Genomic DNA, 22,795 nt, shown 5'->3' with positions numbered 1-22,795 from the left:
AATTTAACTCACAATGCCCATTTTGGAACGGCTCGTTCCAGTCCAAGATTCATAAGCCTATTTAGTAGTTTGGAACGACTCGTTCCAGTTTAGAAACGGCCGTTATGGACTACTAAATCACCCATGGGCTTCTAAAATACTTACTACGTTACAACTTTGATCTTTATTATTTTGTTTTGTAATATACTCAATTTTTTCTTTTTTTTCTTTGTAATATTGCTTTTATTTCTTCTTCTTTTTTTTCAAAGGACAAACTCAAAAAGAATGAAATATTATACATAATTGAAGGAAAAAAAAAACATTATAAATACTAAAATAAAAACAAGGACTAAAATAAAAATAAAAAAGAATATTTCACAAAGACTATTTTAAATTTTTTTTACGAAAACTAAAATAAAAAATAGAATATTATACATTCACAATTTAAATGTGTTGATACGATATACTAAATACAGTTTAGTTTCATATATTTTTATATCTTCAATTAATAAGAAAAATTTTACATATAAGTTTTTAGGTAATTATTACAAAATTAACAATTTTATTATATATTTTAATTTATTATTAGATGATATTGTTAAAAAAAATAGTATGATAAATATACTTAGGGTTTAAGATGCAGTATACCGTCGTAAATGTACTTCAAATAATATATAGATATATTGTTTTGTTTTGGCGATTTGTAATCCTTCCAATTGCAGGAGTTTAAGGGAAATCAACAGTCCTGGAATAACATTCAATCATCCTGGAGTGAATCTGTATGAACACAAGAATCAGGTAAAATTTCCTATTTTAAATGTAAAAAATTTACTTCAATTGTAACCATATTCGTATTGTTTCAATTGGGTATATATAATCTTCAGGTCATAATGGAAAATGGCATCATTCGTGTCACTTTGTCAAAACCAGAGGGCACTGTCCTTGGAATATCATACAATGGAATAGATAATGTGCTTGAAGCTCACAACAAATTCAATAATAGAGGGTATATATATTTACGACTCACTATTTTCCATTTTAAGTAAATCACTTTTCAATGAAATTAACTCAAACTTTTTTTGAGACAAAGAGTTGTTTAAGTACAAATTCAATTAAAAGTACTTTTAAAAGTTTTTCTACTAAAAATGCTTTTTGTTTTTAGTTAAATAAATTCTTAAAAATATTTCTAATTAGCTTGCTAATAAAAGAAAAATAAAGTCAAAGTTATGACTCAATTGACAAAACTAAACTCGTGTTTGCAGGTATATTGACATTGTCTGGAATGCATCAGGAAGCACATCAAAACTTTGGGGGTAAACCTTTCTTAATAATTAGTTAGCACACAAATATACGAGAGATGATCAAATTACATTAGAATAAATTTTTGTAATATAGTTTTACATTATTCAATAATTGTTAATTATATAATTTTATCTCAAAGCTATACATTAAATTACAAATTTCTTTCATATTCATGTACATTAAAATTAACGTAATATACTACTTTTCTTTTTTTTGAACCAAAACGTAATATGCTAGTATAAAAAAAATTAACGAGTTAGTAATTTCTTTCACCAATTCTGGAATCACTTAATTTAATCACAATTTTTTTTTAAAAAAAATACATTTAGTTTTTATTTATTTATTTACTTTTATTATTCAATCTTATACGATATATACAAATAATAAAAATAATATTTTGTTTTGTATAAACAATAACAGTTTGATCCGTATATATAATAATTTTATGTGATCATTGATTAACTGACCAATTTACATGGATCCACAGAATCCAAGGTAGTAGATTTTCTATTATAGAGGCAAACGAGAATCAAATTGAGCTTTCCTTTTCAAGAACATGGAACATGGAAGCCTCAGTTCCCCCGTAAACGTAGACAAAAGGTGATTTTGATCTTTCTCAATTACTTTTATATATATATATATATATATATATATATATAATTTATACCAATATTCTAAAATTGATAATAAAGACTAATCCATACTTCAAAAATAAGAATCAAACCTAGAAACATCATATACAAATTATTTATTATCTCAACTCATCTGAAATATTTTACATTATTATAATGAGTATAGTATCAAGAGGCTTATAATTTTTTAAGTGAAAAAACCTTAATACTTAAATATTGCATTGAGTTTCACATGAAATGTTTGCAATTTTGCAGGTATATTTTGCGCAGAGGTAGTTCCGGATTATACATATACGCTATATTTGAACGTCCCCAGCATTTTCCAGCTCTGGAGATTGATCACATAAGGATCGTTTTCAAGTTGAAAAAGGACAGGTAAACAAATAGCATTCCCATGCACAAATACAATGACAAGTGTTTTTAATAATTTTAATTTACCCTAATCATGAAATCTTCATGCACATTTTGTTGGGAGAGAATGCTCTCCAACAAAACTCACCTCCAAAGAAATTAATATCCAATTATCGATCAGTGCAAACTAGAATAAACAGAATCTTAAATGCGTAAATGAAACATGTAAATAATAATAAAGTTATTTTATAGTATTTATTTGAAAGAATATTTTATAAAGATTACTTTTGTTTTTGTCATCATCCAAAAAAAATTTCAATTAAAGTGTGTGTATATTTTATAAATTAATTTTTTTTCTTATTTTATCGATGCAATATTTATTTATACAGGTTCCCCTATATGGCTATAGCAGATGATATGCAATGAGCCATGCCAACGCCTGAAGATAGAACTACGGGGAAACGCCTTGATTATGATGAAGCTGTTCTAATAACCAACCCTAGTAACCCACAGCTTCAAGGAGAGGTACCTATTTTTCTTTTCTTCAATTTTCATCACATGTTTAGTGCTTGATTCTCTCTCTCTATACGTTTGGAAAAGTTACATCTAGGAAATGATAATTTTTTAAAAAAACCATTTCATGAAAATATATAATATCGTATTTTATTACACTTGTTTTTTTTTTTTTTCGCTTTATTTTTTTAAACACGGGCAGAGTTGGTTAATGGTTGGATTGGGCTTTGTTCAGGTTGATGACAAATACCAATACTCATGTGAGAACAAAGACAATAAGCTTCATGGGTGGATTAACATGGACTCAAGGTCCAATGAATCTGTGGGCTTCTGGATGATAACACCAAGTAACGAGTTCCGTAGTGGTGGCCCAATTAAGCAAGGCCTCACTTCTCATGTTGGCCCTACAACCCTCAATGTAAGTCCATGACTTCTTCACATCCATATCTTGCCTAAACAAAGAATAATAATTATTGATATGAAATATACAATGTTGGGTTTATTTCTGCTTATTTCTAAAAAATAATAAATAAAAAATTATTTGTGTTAATTTCTTGGGAGAATTTATTAAGTAACATTATCTAATTTGGTCATGATTTTATCTATGTCTAGATACTTCATACCACTCACTACGCGGGGAAGGAGGTAACCATGGCATTCAAAGAAGGGGAACCCTTCAAGAAAGTTTATGGCCCCGTTTTTGCTTATCTAAACTCAGTTTCAAGTGGCCATGATTCACAAGCCCTATGGAGTGATGCTATACAACAGGTGCTACAACTAACAACCTTAAATATACCATTAAAAGTGTGTTTGTTAAAATTTAATTTGACTCATTTTGTTTTCTTTGCTGAATTTGCATCACTTAATTAGATGTCCGAGGAAATTAAAAGTTGGCCCTATGATTTCCCAAAATCAGATGAGTTTTTCCCAGCCAATAAACGGGGAAGAGTGGAAGGACAATTACTAGTCCAAGACAGGTACATATTCATGCATTTCCTCTTGTTTATTTTGAAAATTATATTTATGATACAAAGGAACTAATGTTCCTTGCTTTTACCACCAGATACATTAAAGGAGGGAAATTTGTATATGGCCACAATGCTTATGTTGGTTTGGCTCTGCCTGGAAATGAGGGATCATGGCAAAGGCAAAGCAAGGTATTTCTTCTTATGAAATTTAGTTTCCAATATGTTCCAATCCCAATGACACTAATGAATAATCTATAATCTATAATCTATAATAATTAATAAAGAAGATACAATGTTTTAATCATTATATATGTTTTTCTTTCTCTCTTTTACTCCTCAACTAATCCACCAAGTTATCCATTATTATAAAATTAACTGTATACCTTCTCATTTCACCATCTCTTCTTTATTATCATTTTTTTTTTGAAACAATAGCGAGATATGAGCGTCTCATTTTCTCTAGTAATAATGAAAAAAGACCCTAGTCAATGAGACACTAATAATAACATGATAATACCACTTTTTTCAGGGTTACCAATTCTGGAGTGGAGCTGACAAAGTGGGTCACTTCACAATTGAAAATGTTGTACCAGGAGACTACGATTTATATGCATGGATTCCAGGAATTTTTGGGGACTATAAATATAACACTACTATAACCATCACACCAGGTGCACATTTTGTCATGAAAGAATTCTAGTCATTCTCAAAAATTCTTAATCCTCATTCACACGTTTCTTCTTTTTGTAGGATGTGTTATCCAATTGGGTTCACTAATATACAATCCTCCAAGAAATGGACCTACCATATGGGAAATTGGCATCCCAGATCGCTCTGCTGCAGAGTTCTATGTTCCAGACCCTTATCCCAACCTCATGAACCCATTATACATTGGAAAACCAAGACACAAGTTAGTCCAAAACTCAATCAATAATAATTATCAGTTTTAATATGTCTTTAGTACCTTAAATTTAAGATATTTATCTTTTAGATTTAAAATTATTCTTTTAATCCTTCAATTTATAAATAACATATTTAAAGATAATAAATCGGAACATTGTTAACATATCCACATTGACAGGTTTAGACAATATGGATTATGGCAGCGTTATTCTGAGTTATACCCAAATAAGGACCTCGTTTACAACGTTGCTGTGAATGATTATAGTAAAGATTGGTTAGATCCAATTCAAATATTAGGTGAGTCTATTGACTAGAGGATGCTTAAAAAAACCCAAGAGACATTGCAGCACAAAGTGGCCCATTTGCTAGAGACCCAACAATCAACTTAACACATGGAGGAGGCTAGACTTATTACATGCATAGCTTGCTTGGAGAGCTAGGAGGCCAACTAAATCCTGCTACATTTCAGGATTTGATCCCAAGACCTTAAGCTTATAATGTCTTCATCAAACCACTTGGGCATATTAGCTTCTATTGGGATATTAATATTTTAATTTTTCTTTATTTACTTCCAAATGAAGCAAACTCAAACTAAAGTTGTATTAAACATATTGGGAATTGAGAAAAGGGACAAATTATTCAGATTACATTTTTTTTGTGAGTTTTAGTTCTGCTAAGGTTCTTCCTTGCATCAACTGATCTTATCAAGAATTCTCCAATTCTTGTGGCGATCTTTCTTGGCTTATCAAATAATTGTATTTGTGGCGCCTTACTTATAATTAATTGTTTCACATCATTTGGTATTCAGAGCCAGGTTCTGGGGGGTACTGTTCACGTGCACTGTTCACGCGCATTATTCCTAGTACTGTTCATTGTACTGTTCATCGGTATTGTTCACGGTACTGTTCAAATTTCTATTTTAATTTTTTTTCCTGTTTCATTCCTTCTTGTTATTGTGTATCCACATATTTCTTTCAATGATTATCTTTCATTTTGGAACATAAATTCTGCCAAAAAAAAATCTGCAGCAAAAGAAAATTTTATATATATATATATATATATACACAAATATATGGCGGTTGTTCTTCCTTAAATTCCGTGCACATTACCTGCTTGATAAAATTCCTAAGTGTCAAGTGTCTTCCTTGTTCTTTGCTAGTTGTCCTTTGTGGGTACTACAATTCTGTTTTATTCCTTATGATTGCTATCCTTGAAGGTGATTCTTGATTATAGATTATTTGATTCTTGTAAGAACCTTAAGTTAGAGAATGAGCGGAAAAAGGCAAGAGTGAATATTTACACAAAATCCAAGTTGAGAATAAACACGAGTGGTGTAACGAGCCGCCGTAGGCCGTCACATCAATAACTAATATGACAACTAAAATAAAATAATATATAATAAAGAAAATAGAGTAAAGGCCAGCTACACTAGAGTGTAAATATACAATAATGTATAAATTGTTTCCATAATATAAAACATAATTTTATAAAAGAGTCATCATTCGTAAAGTTATACAATCATCCAAAAAGATAATGAATATACAACGTCATGAAGACATCAAAATAAGACACCCTAGGTGCTGGTCAAGCTCTAAGTCTAGCCACTTCTCAAAGCAGCTACCCAAAAAGACTCATTTGTCATCCCAAAGCCTCACACCTGATCTGCTACCCCACATAGTGAGATCATCACAGTCCACATCATGGAAATATAAGGGTTAGCACGTATAAAACAAATCATAGTACAATAAAATGAAATATCATTAAACTAGATATTCATCAACAGTATGTATCCATACCAAGGGAATGACAACATTATAACAAGTCATTTCCATGCCAAATATAAACCAATCCAAAATCTAATGTATATACATCCATGCCAATGCATACATATTCTATGATAATAAAGAATCCATAACCAATGTATACAATCCATACCAAATGCATACATATTCCACATCCAAACCAAAGTCACACCACTGTATAATCCCATGAAGTAGCCAACACATCCAAACCAAATGTTGACCTCAACACATCCAAACTAAGTGTTGAATTCGTGAATATGTCACCTGCCCATGTCACACACATAACCTCTCATGAAAAATATACAGTTGGGCTACGTCGTCACGTAACCCTGGTGATCGCGACCACTTCATCCATCGGTATGACTCGGCCTTGCCCCCATACCGGTAACAAATAGAATACTTAGAGGAGTACTTCAAAATTCACCTAACATCTGAAGTGGTTTATTATATAATCTTTGGAAAAGTTTCATATTGGAATCCTCACCATGGGATTCCCAAATTACATATTTTTCCAAAGATTATATCCAAATCTCACTAGGAGATATTCCAATCCATACCATAACCTTACTCCTCTAAGTCCTATTAGCTTTCCAAACCAAACACACATAAGCACATTCCATAATTACATGCAATCTTTTCCAAAACCATGTCACATTCCATACCAAATATATAACATCAAAGATGATATGATTCAACATTTAAAAGTTTCATAAAAACTCAATTAATAAAGGTTTTCCTCAAAGAAACCATGCGCCCAGCGCAACTAAAATTGGGATCCTATCAGGCTTTGCCTGCTCAGCACGTCACCATGTGCGCTCAGCCCATGACTATATGTGCTTAGCGCATAGACTCGTGCGCTCAACGCACTTGAGACAGAGAGCCACTGGAAACAGCCCGCTCAGCGCGTAGACCCGTGCACTTAGCCCATTTCAAAATGCGCTCAGCCCATGGATAAATGCGCTCAGCGCGCTCTAGACAGAAAGCTCTATTCTTCAATGCGCTCAGTCGTTGTCGCGTTCGCTCAGCGCACATGCATTAGACAGCGCGTCAGAAGTTCGAAAACTCCGATTTTCAACCCCAAAATCCATCCCAAATGAATCCCAAACCAAATTTATACAATTCCGAACCATTATAGAGTATAAACACCATCCAAAAACAACATATTAAGTGATAAAAACAAGTATTAACCATTAATCCATGAAAATCGTAGGAAATCATGAAGAACCCTAACCAAACCATCTTCAGCTCAATCCAGCCTCAATCATGCGTAAAACATGGAATCAATGTGATATTTCAACTCCATATATACTAGATTAAGTCTTATAAGTACTACCCTTACCTTAGAAACTTTAGAAATGCAAGATTTGAACAAAACCCTCAAATCCCAATTCAAACTTCAATCTCACTTTTCAAGCTTCTAGAGGCTAAATCTCTTAATACTCTAGTTGTGAAGATTGATCCTGGCTTGATAAGCTTCCCAAATGTGTCCTCAACTTCCCTCCGAACCAGAGCCCCTCTCTCTACTTTCTCTCTCTAAAAATGTCCTTGTCTGACAAATGAGACCCTCCGGTCCTAAGTCCCTATATATAGTCATTTTTCGAAATTTCTAAATTTCACCCTTAGCACCTATTTACCTCAAATATCCTATTCCTTGAAGTATTTCAACACCCTAAGCTCTAAAACAACCTCAAATTCACTCAGAAAGACCAGATTTATCTTATGTTCATATCCTTCAATCTCCTATCTATCCTATTCTTTTCCATGCAATACTCACAACTCACCACAATATGAAATGCAACATGTATCAACACACAAACAAACATCACTTTCAGATACATATGCTTGGAATAATGAGTTGCATGCCATAATACTTCACTTAACCAAGATGAGAAGGAAGGTGATCAGTCTTCTTCCCTCTTAGTACCAATTCAATATAATGGTGTACAATGCATCATTCACCAAATTCATGCACACACATGCCTATATAAACCTCTCAAAACATCAACCTCTCATCTCATACTATAAAATCACTACCATGCTTAAACAACTAATCAAAACCACATCAACATACAACATGCATAGAGGTAAGTACATTTCAAATCCACATCTCCATAATCCAATCCAAATCCATATAAACAACATATACATACATGCATACATACCTTTATATATATATAAAGTATATCTACCAAATAGCTCGGTATTTCCATGGTGTTACAAGTGGTACATCTTTGAGTGCAAACACGTGAGAAGAGTGGTAAGGTCCTATTACTTCACATTCTTTTGTTTTCGATTTTTTTTTAGTTGAACTATGGCAGGAGCAGCTGGTGGTGGTCCTCATTTAGAAGGAGCTCAAAGATTATTACTTGAAGCTATGATTGCACAAATGCAAAGATTGATGACACAAAATAATCAAGAGCTCTATGAGAGGATTGAAGGAATTGAAAATCAACTAAATCAAGATGTCAGAGGTCCTAACAGAAATAGGGGAGGTAGAGGTCGTAATGGAGGTCCTAGACAAAACAGACTTGAAGGAGTGAAGTTGAATGTTCCCCCATTCAAAGGTAGGAGTGATCCAGATGCCTATCTAGAGTGGGAGATGAAGATTGAACATGTGTTTTCATGCAATGACTATACTGAAGAACAAAAGGTCAAATTAGCAGCAGCTAAATTCTCAAACTATGCCCTCATTTGGTGGAACAAATATCAAAAGGAAATGCAAAGAGATGAGGAACGCAAAATAGATACATGGGCTGAAATGAGGAGAGTCATGAGGAAGAGATATGTGCCAACTAGTTATAGTAGAACTTTGTGTTTAAAACTTCAAAAATTAACTCAAGGTAGCATGACTGTTGAAGAATACTATAAGGAGATGGAGATAGCATTGATGAGAGCCTATATAGAGGAAGAAAATGAAGCAACAATGGTTCGTTTTCTGAATGGCCTAAACACTAATATTAGGGATGTTGTGGAATTGCAAGAATACGTGGAGATGGAAGATTTGTTGCACAAGGCTATACAGGTTGAACAACAGCTCAAGAGGAAAGGTATAACAAGGAAGAATTCTTCCAGTTCTTATAATCCAAACTGGAGGGATAGATCTAAGCAAGAAGGAGGAAATTTATCTAGTTCAGCAGTGACTCCTCCACAAGGGAAATCACCAACAAAGTCAAATGCATCTATTTTTCCCACTAGAACTAGAAACATCAATTGCTTCAAATGCTTGGGAAGAGGACATATTGCTTATGAATGCCCAACCAGGAGGATTATGATCATGAAGGAGGATGGGCAAATCACTAGTGAATCTGAACCTGGTGAAGAAGAAGTGGAGAAAGAGTTAGAAGAGGAAGCATTACAAGGTGATATACTAATGGTAAGGAGGTTGTTGGGAAGTCAGATACAACCACTTGAGCAAACCCAAAGAGAAAATATTTTCCACACTAGATGTTCCATCAAAGGTAAATTATGCTCTTTAATAGTTGATGGTGGAAGTTGTACTAATGTGGCTAGTTCCAGATTAGTATCTAAATTAAATTTGGGAACCAAACCACATCGTAGGCCATACAAACTTCAATGGCTTAGTGAAGATGGAGAGATGAAAGTAACTCAGTAGGTTGAGGTGTGCTTCTCAATTGGAAGGTATAATGATAAGGTGTTGTGTGATGTGGTTCCAATGGAGGCAACTCATCTCGTCCTAGGGAGGCCATGGCAGTATGACACAAAAGCACTACATGATGGATTCACCAACAAGATTTCTTTCATGCACAATGACCAGAAAATTATTCTCAAACCATTATCTCCCAGAGATGTGTGCGAGGATCAAATAAAAATTAGAGAAAAAATAATGCAAGAGAAAAGAGAGAAGAGTGAAAAACCTATCAAAAGTAGAAAGAAGAAGAGTGAAACACTTGAGAGAAAAATGAGTTGTTTAGCAAAAGAGAGTGAGGTGAAAAAGATGGTTCTTGCTCACAAACCACTTTACTTGATGTACTGCAAAAATAATATTTTTGTTGCTGACAATTCAAATAAAATTGTTATTCCTCCTAGTGTTGAATTTCTTTTGCAGGAATATAAGGATGTGTTTCCGAAGGAGTTACCAAATGGACTGCCACCTTTGAGGGGAATTGAACACCATATTGATCTCATTCCAGTAGTGTCATTTCCCAACCGACCAGCATATATAAGTAATCCCCAAGACACCAAAGAGATCCAAAGGCAAGTCAAAGAATTGATGAGCAAAGGATGGGTACAAGAGAGCATGAGCCCATGTGCAGTTCCAGACATTTTAGTCCCTAAGAAGGATGGAACATGGAGGATGTGCACTGATTGTAGAGCCATCAACAACCTCACAGTTAAGTATAGGCATCCTATTCCTAGGTTAGATGACTTATTGGATGAATTGCATGGTGCTTGTATTTTCTCAAAAATTGACTTGAAAAGTGGGTACCATCAAATTAGGATTAGGGAAGGGGATGAATGGAAAACTACCTTTAAAACTAAGTATGGTTTGTATGAGTGGCTAGTGATGCCCTTTGGGTTAACTAATGCCCCAAGCACTTTTATGAGATTGATGAACCATGTCTTAAAGGAATTTTTAGGCAAATGTGTTGTGGTGTACTTTGATGATATTCTGATATATAGCACTAACTTTGATTTTCATGTTGAACATTTAAGTGTTGTCATGAATGTGCTTAGAGAGGAAAATTGTTTGCTAATATTGAAAAATGTACCTTTTGCACTAATCATGTTATGTTTTTGGGATTTGTTGTAAAGGGGTAAAAGTTGATGAGGGAAAGATTAGAGCCATCCAAGAGTGGCCTACCCCTAAAAGTGTGAGTGAAGTGAAAAGCTTTCATGGGTTAGCTAGTTTCTATAGGGGGTTTGTTAAGGATTTTAGTACTTTGGCTGCACTTCTTAATGAAATAGTTAAAAAGCATGTTGGGTGAAAAATAAGAAAAGACATTTTCTGAACTTAAGCACAAACTAACTAATGCCCCCATTCTTGCATTACCAAATTTTGCAAAATCTTTTGAAATTGAATGTGATGCATCTAATGTGGGTATTGGGGTTGTTTTGATGCAAGAAGGTCATCCAATTGCTTATTTTAGTGAGAAGCTGAATGGGGATGCCCTAAACTATCCCACTTATGATAAGGAATTGTATGCCTTGGTGAGAGCTTTAAAGACTTGGCAACATTACCTTTTGCCCAAAGAGTTTGTCATCCATAGTGATCATGAGTCCTTAAAGTACTTAAAAGGACAAGGTAAGCTTAATAAGAGGCATGCTAAGTGGGTAGAGTTTCTAGAGCAATTTCCATATGTCATCAAGCATAAAAAGGGAAAAGGGAATGTAGTGGCTGATGCTCTGTCTAGGAGACATGCTTTGCTCTCTATGCTTGAAACCAAACTATTTGGTCTTGAATCTTTGAAAGACATGTATATGCATGATGTGGACTTTGCTGAAATTTTTGCTGCATGTGAAAAATTTTCTAAAAATGGTTATTATAGGCATAATGGGTTCTTGTTTAAAGCAAATAGATTGTGTGTGCCTAAGTGTTCCATTAGAGAGCTGCTTGTGAGTGAATCACATGAGGGGGGGTTGATGGGTCATTTTGGGGTTCAAAAGACTTTGGAAATTTTGCAAGAACATTTCTATTGGCCCCATATGAAGCGTGATGTACATAAATTTTGTGATCATTATATTATTTGTAAAAAGGCTAAATCTAAAGTTAAGCCTCATGGATTATATACCCTTTTGCCTATTCCTGATTTTCCTGGATTGATATATCTATGGACTTTGTTTTGGGGTTGCCTAGAAGAAAGAATGGAAAAGATTCTATTTTTGTTGTTGTTGACAGGTTTTCAAAAATGGCACATTTTATACCATGTAAAAAGGTTAATGATGCTTGCCATGTAGCTGACTTATTTTTCAAGGAAGTTGTACGACTTCATGGGCTACCTAGGAGCATTGTAAGTGATAGGGACACCAAGTTCCTAAGTCATTTTTGGAGAACGTTGTGGGGTAAGTTGGGTACCAAATTACTTTTCTCTACTACTTGTCACCCACAAACCAATGGACAAATTGAGGTAGTGAATAGTGTGACACCCTTACTACCCCAACACATATATTGTAATAATAAAAACTTACAAATAAATTTTTCAATTTCGGTAAAAAGGGTTCACATGAAAATCTTCGAAATTATTCTTCAACAACCACAATAATAATAAATAAAAAATGAAACGCAAGAGTTTACAAATTGTTTTCAAAAATAACGTTTACAATTCCAAATCCATATAAAAACCTATGTTATATATTCCTCTGCCCCGATGTCACAATATCAGAGCATCCCCACAATTCAACTGTTGGCATTCTAGATGCCACTCGAAGCCGGATCTTCCTCACCTAAAACATCCACAATTTATACGGTGAGAAAAGAAAATATCTATATGCAAAGCACATACAAACACACCACAATTGTAATCTCATCATAACTCGTTGCTTAATAAAATAATTACAAGCGTTCATATATATATTATAATTTATCAATCATTCATCATCTTCACATCTCAATTCACAACTACATCAATCCATCACAATCCACATAAATCTTACAATTAACACTATGTCAAGACCACGCCACAACTGACACAAGTGATACGGGTTAACTGCCTCACTCATCCCACACCGTGCCAGGGGCACGCTCGTCCCTGAAGCATCACCTACCCAGGGTTCGTCTCATCCCTGGTCATTAGTGTGAGGAACCACAAGCACATTACAATCCACACAATCTCTTGCAATTAACCCTATGTCAGGGCTGCCATATGTGACATAAGTGATGCGTGTTAATTGCCTTACTCATCCCACACTATGCCAAGGGCACGCTCGTCCTTAAAGCATCACTACTCAAGATTCGTCTCATCCCTGGTCATTAGTGTGAGGTACCACAATCACAATAATAATCATATCCACACAACATCTCATTTCATCTCAATTCCAAATTACATGCACAACAGATAAGTCTAACAAAATAAGGGTTTACACACCCTTCGAGCAATTCACATCTAGATCATCAATTCTTATCAAATAATATACCAATAACATTCATAAATTAATATTATAAATAATGGAATTATCAATTTAATAAAACTTTAACATAAACAATAAAACCCCCAATTCTTTCAAAACCTAACTCACAGGCACTTTTCTACAGTTTCGTTCTCCCTCTCAGATCATCATTCTTACAAATAAATCATATATTCATAATCCTAAATTCATACAGAATCTAATGGTATCATTAATTCCTCAAACAGAAATATTCCAAATTTTCCAAAACCTAGCCTACAGGAACTTTTCTATAATTTCGTTCTCTCTTCCAAAGCATCATTTTTTACAAATAAATCATATATTTGTTGTCCTAAATATATACAGAATCAAATAAGACCAATATAATTCTCCAAACAGAAATAATTATAAAATTGCTCATAATCCTAAAGGATTCTTCCTCTACCCAATTCCCTCATAAAACTCTACATATAAATAATTCCCTTTTTCCCCCGTACCTGGATATGAAGAAGCTGAATCTAGACTAGATCTGGTTGATCTCCCTCGCTGGGTTCCCCTCGGTCTGAAGCAGAAAGTAGAGGAAAGAAGAGAGAGAGCAGAAGAAAAGAATTCAGAATCAGAATGAGAGGTGTGCTTTTTGGGAGTGGCAAACAACTCTATTTATAGGCTTTTTATGCCGGAACGGCCCGTTCCAAATCCGGAATGGCCCGTTCCAAATCCGGAACGGCTCGTTTCGGACCTTTAAAACATGGCTAAAAATCACATCTAGAACGGCCCGTTCCAAAACCAGAACGGCCCGTTCTGGTGTGCATTAATTACCCACAACGGTCACGCCCCGTTCCAAGCTCGTTCCCAATTAGGGTTAATGGCATATTTAATAGTCCGGAACGGCCCGTTCCATCTTGAGAACGGCCTGTTCTGGGCTATTAACTCACACACAACTTGGTAGTTTGGAACGGCCCGTTCCAATTCCGGTACGGCCCGTTCCGAGCTACTAAATCACATGTTTTTTGGTAGTTTGGAACGGCCCGTTCCAATTCTGGAACAGCCCGTTCCAAGCTACTAAATCACCCCTATCACCTTTATAAAATTACCAAAATACCCTTAAAAAAATAATATTGAAATAGAAAAATGGGGTGTTACAATTCTCCCCTCCTTTAAGAAATTTCGTCCTCGAAATTACCTGAAGCAAATAAAAATGGATATGACGCTTTCATCTTCTTCTCTAGCTCCCAAGTAGCACTTTCAAGTGTAGCTCCTCCCCAAATAACTTTCACTAAAGGAATTTCCTTACCCCTAAGTTGCTTCACCATTCGATCCTCGACTCTCACCGGGGTAGCTTCCACAGTTAAGTTCTCCTTAACCTCAAGATGATCCGACTCAATCACATGCGAAGGATCATGGATGTATTTCCGAAGTTGGGAAATGTGGAAGACATCATGGAGATTTGACAGATTAGGAGGCAAAGCAATTTGGTAGGCCACACTACCGACTCTTTTTAGAATTTGGAAAGGACCAATAAATCGAGGAGTAAGTTTTCTGGATTTCAATGCCCTGCCAACCCCAGTCCACGGAGTGACTTTCAAGAAAACATGGTCACCTTCTTGAAATTCCAAGTCCTTCCTTCTCCTGTCAGCATAACTTTTCTGTCTACTCTGAACTGTCCTCATCCTCTCTTGTATCAATCTAACCTTATCAGTGGTTTGTTGCACAATCTCAGGTCCTAAGATAACATTATCACCAGGTTCGCACCAACACAAAGGGGTCCTACATCTCCTACCATACAAGGCTTCATAAGGTGCCATACCTATACTAGAGTGGTAACTATTATTATAGGTAAACTCTATCAAAGGTAAAAGACTATCCCAACTACCCCCTTGGTCCAACACACAGGCTCTAAGCAAATCCTCTAAAGATTGAATAATCCTCTCAGTCTGACCATCAGTTTGAGGGTGGTAAGCTGAACTAAGTCTAAGTTGGGTCCCCAAAGCTCGTTGTAGGCTCTCCCAAAACCTAGAGGTGAATCTAGGGTCTCTGTCTGAAACTATGCTAGATGGTATCCCATGCAATCTCACAATCTCATCAATATACAGTCCAACCAATCTATCTAGAGAATACCTAATGTTAATAGGTACGAAATGTGCATTCTTAGTCAACCTATCAACTATAACCCAAATGGAATCATGTCCTCTCCTAGTCCTAGGCAAAGCAACTACAAAATCCATAGAAATGTTATCCCACTTCCACTCGGGTATACTCAAAGGCTGAAGTAGTCCTGAAGGTTTCTGATGTTCTATCTTAGCCTTCTGACACACTAAATAGGCACTCACAAAATCAGCTATATCTTTCTTCATCCTAGGCCACCAAAATATCTTCCTAAGGTCTTCATACATCTTAGTTGCTCCTGGGTGAAAACTAAGTTTGCTCCTATGACCTTCCTCTAAGATCAAACGTCTAAGTGTAGGGTCACTAGGAACGCACACTCGGTCTTTAAATCTTAACACTCCATCTACACCCAAGGTAAATTCTCCTCCAACACCTTGTCCTATAGCATCATGTCTAGCCACTAGAAATGAATCCACTAACTGTGCTTCTCCAATTTCCCTCAACAACTCACTAGTCACCCGAGTCATACCTAGTCTCACACTACTAGGGGTCACTTCACAAGTCAAACTCAAGTCTCTAAATTGAGCCAAAAGATCCATCTCCCTAATCATAAGAGAAGACAAATGCAAAGATTTCCTACTCAATGCATCAGCCACCACATTAGCTTTACCCGGATGATAACTAAGATTAAAATCATAATCCTTAAGGAACTCTAACCATCTCCTTTGCCTCATATTTAATTCCTTTTGATCAAATAAATACCTAAGACTCTTATGATCACCAAACACCTCAAATTTTGAACCATATAAATAATGTCTCCAAATCTTAAGTGTGAATACCACAGCTGCTAATTCGAGATCATGGGTGGGGTAATTCTTCTCATGTATTTTCAATTGCCTAGATGCATAAGATACGACCTTTCCCTCTTGCATTAACACTCCACCCAAACCCATCTTAGAAGCGTAACAATAAACCACAAAAGTCTTACTAAGGTCAGGCAACACTAAAACAGGTGCACTAGTCAACTTCTCCTTAAGGGCTTGGAAACTACTCTCACATTTACTATCCCATACAAACACAACTCCTTTCCTGGTTAAACTTGTCAAGGGTAATGCTAACTTAGAGAATCCCTCTATGAATCTTCTATAGTATCCAGCCAATCCAAGGAAACTCCTAATCTCACTAACTGACTTAGGTGTCTCCCATTTAAGCACCGCCTCAACTTTAGATGGATCTACTGCTATACCCCCACTTGAAATCACATGTCCTAAGAAACTCACCTCCTCTAGCCAAAAGTCACACTTAGACAACTTGGCATAAAGTTGTCTCTCCCTCAGAGTTTGAAGTACTACCTTTAAGTGTTCCTTATGCTCCTCTTTAGTCTTGGAATAAACTAGTATGTCATCTATGAAGACAACTACAAATTTATCCAAATACGGATGAAAAATTCGGTTCATGTAATCCATAAAAATTGCAGGAGCATTTGTCACACCAAAAGGCATTACTAGATACTCATAGTGTCCATAACGAGTCCTAAATGTTGTCTTAGATACATCCTCACTCTTAACTCTAATCTGATGGTACCCCGATCTAAGATCAATTTTACTAAATACACAAGCACCCACCAACTGGTCCATAAGATCATCTATCCTAGGCAATGAATATTTATTCTTAATGGTCACCTTGTTCAACTGGCTATAATCTACACACAATCTCATACTACCATCCCTCTTCTTAACTAATAGCACGGGTGCTCCCCAAGGTGATACACTAGGCCTCACAAACCCCTTCTCCAACAAGTCTTCTATTTGTTTCTTAAGCTCCACTAACTCTACGGGTGACATCCTATAAGGTGCAATAGAAATAGGTCTTGTACCTGGTATTAAGTCTATAGAAAATTCTACTTCTCTTCTAGGTGGTAAGCTAGACATATCATCAGAGAAGACATCCGAAAAGTCACACACAATAGGCAGTTCATTCACCAAAACATTACTCTCAGAATTCAAAGAAGCTAACAACATGTACACTTGGGCATCTTCTTGTAAAAATACCTGAACTTGGTTGGCAGTCAAATAATCCTTACTCACTTTTTCAACAGGCTCACCAAAAACAATAGATTTATCAGCACAATTCAAAAGGACATGATTGGAAGATAACCAATCCATACCTAGAATAACATCTAGCTGACTTAGAGGCAAACAAATTAAGTCAACCATGAAATCTCTACCATCAATAATCAAAGGACACTTTAAACAAACATCAAAAGTAGACACTGAACCACTAGTTGGTGTCTCTACTATTAATTCAAAAGATAAGGAAGAAATAGGTAATTTTAATTTGGACACACACGCATGTGATATAAAAGAGTGAGTCGCACCAGAGTCATACAAAACAATTAGAGGAGTTCCATTGATGAAACACATACCCTGGATTAAGTCTTTGGATTGAGTAGCTTCAGCACCACTCAAGGCAAACACCCTTCCTGTCGCTCTAGGTTTACTAGCGCTTCCTCCAACCTCTGATGTTCCTTTCTTGTTATTGGGGCATTCATTAGCTTTGTGTCCCTTCTGTTGACAGTTGTAACATGTTATTGCTCTTGGTATCCGACACTCAATTGCCCTATGCCCTGGCTTCCCACAGTTGAAGCAGTTGTTGTGTGGAACAGAACTCACACTCCCTCCTCTAGACATTTGGCTAGCTTGGCTCCTTTGTTGCACATAATCTTGATTATTCACTTTAGAGCTCGTATTCCCGGCAGACTTGGTGTAAGGTTTACCCTTACTAGATGACCCAAACTTATTATTCCTCATAGGTCCTCCACTCCTATAATGAGTTACCCTAGCACGGTTGTCCTCATCATATACTTGGCACTTGTTTACTAATTCGTGATAGTGAGTGATCCCTTGATAATTGAAAACTTGTTTAATCTATGGGCGAAGACCACTCACAAACTTCACACATTTGTCCTCCTCATTGTTCACACCATCATACATAGGACAAAATCTGACCAAGTCTTCAAACTTAGTCACATACTCAGCCACAGAATCATCTCCTTGCTTCAATTCAAGGAATTTCACATGTTTCTTATGTCTCACATCTCGGGGAAAGTATTTCTCCAAGAATAGCCGCTTGAAATTCTCCCAGTTCACTTGGGTACCCGCAGCTATCATTCTTTGTAAAGTACCTTGCCTCCAGATGCTAGCCTCTCCAGAAAGCATGAAGGCAGCCAAAGTCACCTTCTGTATCAAAGGACATCCCATAACTTGGAATATCTTTTCAACTTCAAAAATCCATTCAGCAGCTCCATCAGGATTATAACCCCAACGAAAGCTTGGTGGGTTATTTTGCTGGAATCTCTCCAGCCAATCTACCTCTGGTTGCTGGTTCATATTACCAAGAGCCTGAGCCATCGCTTGAAGAGCATCAGCGATTGCACGATCGTTCCTACCTCCTGCCATTACTTTTCTGGTCACCAGAAAAGTTACCAATTACACTATAAGTAAACAACCAACTTAATCAATCATAGCACTAACATATCAACAAATTCCACATTCAATTCATTCCATAAATTATCAACCAAACAAGCATAGTAGACTCATAACTCACGGCCGATTAGATCGACCTGCTCTGATACCACTAAATGTGACACCCTTACTACCCCAACACATATATTGTAATAATAAAAACTTACAAATAAATTTTTCAATTTCGGTAAAAAGGGTTCACATGAAAATCTTCGAAATTATTCTTCAACAACCACAATAATAATAAAAAAATGAAACGCAAGAGTTTACAAATTGTTTTCAAAAATAACGTTTACAATTCCAAATCCATATAAAAACCTATGTTCTAAATTCCTCTGCCCCGATGTCACAATATCAGAGCATCCCCACAATTCAACTGCTGGCATTCTAGATGCCACTCGAAGCCGGATCTTCCTCACCTAAAACATCCACAATTTATACGGTGAGAAAAGAAAATATCTATATGCAAAGCACATACAAACACACCACATACAAACGCTCGTCCTTGAAGCATCACTACTCAAGGTTCGTCTCATCCTTGGTCATTAGTGTGAGGTACCACAATCACAATAATAATCATATCCACACAACATCTTATTTCATCTCAATTCCATATTACATGCACAACAGATAAGTCTAACAAAATAAGGGTTTACACACCCTTCGAGCAATTCACATCTAGATCATCAATTCTTATCAAATAATATGCCAATAACATTCATAAATTAATATTATAAATAATGGAATTATCAATTTAATAAAACTTTAACATAAACAATAAAACCCCCAATTCTTTCAAAACCTAACTCACAAGCACTTTTCTACAGTTTCGTTCTCCCTCTTAGATCATCATTCTTACAAATAAATCATATATTCATACAGAATCTAATGGTATCATTAATTCCTCAAACAGAAATATTCCAAATTTTCCAAAACCTAGCCTACAGACACTTTTCTATAATTTCGTTCTCTCTTCCAGAGCATCATTTTTTACAAATAAATCATATATTTGTTGTCCTAAATATATACAGAATCAAATAAGACCAATAATTCTCCAAACAGAAATAATTATAAAATTGCTCATAATCCTAAAGGATTCTTCCTCTACCCAATTCCCTCATAAAACTCTACATATAAATAATTCCCTTTTTCCCCCGTACCTGGATATGAAGAAGCTGAATCTAGACTAGATCTGGTTGATCTCCCTCACTGGGTTCCCCTCGGTCTGAAGCAGAAAGTAGAGGAAAGAAGAGAGAGAGCAGAAGAAAAGAATTCAGAATCAGAATGAGAGGTGTGCTTTTTGGGAGTGGCAAACAGCTCTATTTATAGGTTTTTTATGCCGGAACAGCCCGTTCCAAATCCGGAACGGCCCGTTCTGGTGTGCATTAATTACCCACAACGGTCACGCCCCGTTCCAAGCCCGTTCCCAATTAGGGTTAATGGCATATTTAATAGTCCGGAACGGCTCGTTTCATCTTGAGAACGGCCCGTTCTGGGCTATTAACTCACACACAACTTGGTAGTTTGGAAGGGCCCGTTCCAATTCCGGAACGGCCCGTTCCGAGCTACTAAATCACATGCTTTTTGGTAGTTTGGAACGGCCCGTTCCAATTCTGGAATAGCCCGTTCCAAGCTACTAAATCACCCCTATCACCTTTATAAAATTACCAAAATACCCTTAAAAAAATAATATTGAAATAGAAAAATGGGGTGTTACAAATAGAACTTTAGGCACTTTGCTTAGGATTGTTTTAAAGAAAAATATTAAATTTTGGGAAGAACATTTGCCTCATGTAGAGTTTGCATATAATAGGGTTGTCCATAGCATAATTAAATGTTCACCATTTGAAATTGTGTATGGATTTAATCCTCTAACACCACTTGACTTGTTACATATGCCTAACATTTCTGAATTTAAACATAAAGATGCACAGGCTAAGGCTGATTATGTGAAGAAGTTGCATGAGCAAGTGAAAGCTCAAACTGAAAAGAAAATTGAGAGTTATGCCAAGCAAGCCAACAAGGGCAGAAAGAAAGTTATTTTTGAACCTGGTGATTGGGTTTGGGTACATATGAGAAAAGAGAGGTTCCTTGAACAAACGAAGTCCAAACTTCAACCTAGAAGAGATGGACTTTTCCAAGTCCTAGAAAAGATCAATGATAATGCTTACAAGATCGATCTACCAGGTGAGTATGGTGTAAGTTCTTCTTTTAATGTTGCTGATTTGACTCATTTTGATGCAGGAGATGAATTCATAGCTTTGAGGACAAATGCTACGCAAGAAGGAGAGAATGATGTAGACATAAAAGCCCAAACTCAAGAGGCCCATGATCAGAAGGCCCAAGTCCACGACGAAGAGGATAAAGATCAAGATCCAATTCAAATCTTAGGTAGGCCTATAACTAGAGGGATGCTTAAAAAAACCCAAGAGGCATTGCAGCACAAAGTGGTCCATTTGCTAGAGACCCAACAATCGACTCAACACATGGAGGAGGCTAGACTTATTACATGCATAGCTTGCTTGGAGAGCTAGGAGGCCAACTCGAAGATTTAGTTTTTATTTTATTATTATTATCTTTTTTATGTCTTAAGTTTTAAAGCTGTGTTAGTTTTGTTTTGCAAAAGGCAGTATTAAAAATAAAAATAATAAACTGCTACATTTCAGGATTTGATCCCAAGACTTTAAGCTTATAATGCCTTCATCAAACCACTTGGGCATATTAGCTTCTGTTGGGATATTAGTATTTTAATTTTTCTTTATTTACTTCCAAATGAGGCAAACTCAAACTAAAGTTGTATTAAACATTTTGGAAATTGAGAAAATGGACAGATTATTCAGATTACATTTTTTTGTGATTTTTAGCTCTGCTAGGGTTCTTCCTTGCATCAACTGATCTTATCAAGAATTCAGTTGTCCTCCTAGCTCTCCAAGCAAGCTATGCATGTAATAAGTCTAGCCTCCTCCATGTGTTGAGTCGATTGTTGGGTCTCTAGCAAATGGGCCACTTTGTGATGCAATGCCTCTTGGGTTTTTTTTAAGCATCCCTCTAGTCATAGGCCCACCTAAGATTTGAATTGGATCTTGATCTTTATCCTCTTCATCGTGGACTTGGGCCTTCTAATCATGGGCCTCTTGAGTTTGGGCTTTTATGTCCACATCACAACACATATCGCCCAACAACATGGGAGATTAAATTCCATTTGCCATTTTTTATAAGAGGTAGAAACACACTACGACTTGCCTTGGCCTCAGCTACAAGATCTAACTTGGAGGTAAATGCAAGAATCTTAATTTATGTTGTAGAGCTTTGTATGAGCATGATTATTTCACTAACACTATGTAATATGTTTAGGTTCGGTTCAATAACCCTTTGGCTCGTTCTCCACACTTTTCTATGGGATTAATAGGCAGGGATAATGCCATAGCAAGACATGGCATTCATGGATTGTACCTGCCTTACAACATTCAAGTACCTAGCTACTTATTGGTGGTAGGAACCAACACCATCTATTTGAGGCAAGCAAAAGGTCTAAGTCCTTTCTTAGGAGTTATGTATGACTCCATCCGTTTGGAAACACCTCAAACTTAGAACAATTTAGTGTCTGTCATGGTATCTCATCTCATCAGAACAAACTCAAGTATGAAAATCAT

At 35.9% G+C, this 22,795-nt stretch overlaps 1 pseudogene; it reads left to right on the top strand.

Moving 5' to 3' along the window:
- Nucleotides 1-616: 616 nt before the first annotated feature.
- Nucleotides 617-22,733, top strand: LOC109818636 (uncharacterized; annotated as a pseudogene).
- Nucleotides 22,734-22,795: the final 62 nt, after the last annotated feature.

The sequence above is a fragment of the Cajanus cajan genome, chromosome 5, assembly GCF_000230855.2.
Source record: "Cajanus cajan strain Asha chromosome 5, NIPB_CcT2T_4, whole genome shotgun sequence".
In the NCBI taxonomy this organism is placed as follows: Eukaryota; Viridiplantae; Streptophyta; class Magnoliopsida; order Fabales; family Fabaceae; genus Cajanus; species Cajanus cajan.
This window is presented reverse-complemented; position numbering and strand designations above follow the sequence as displayed.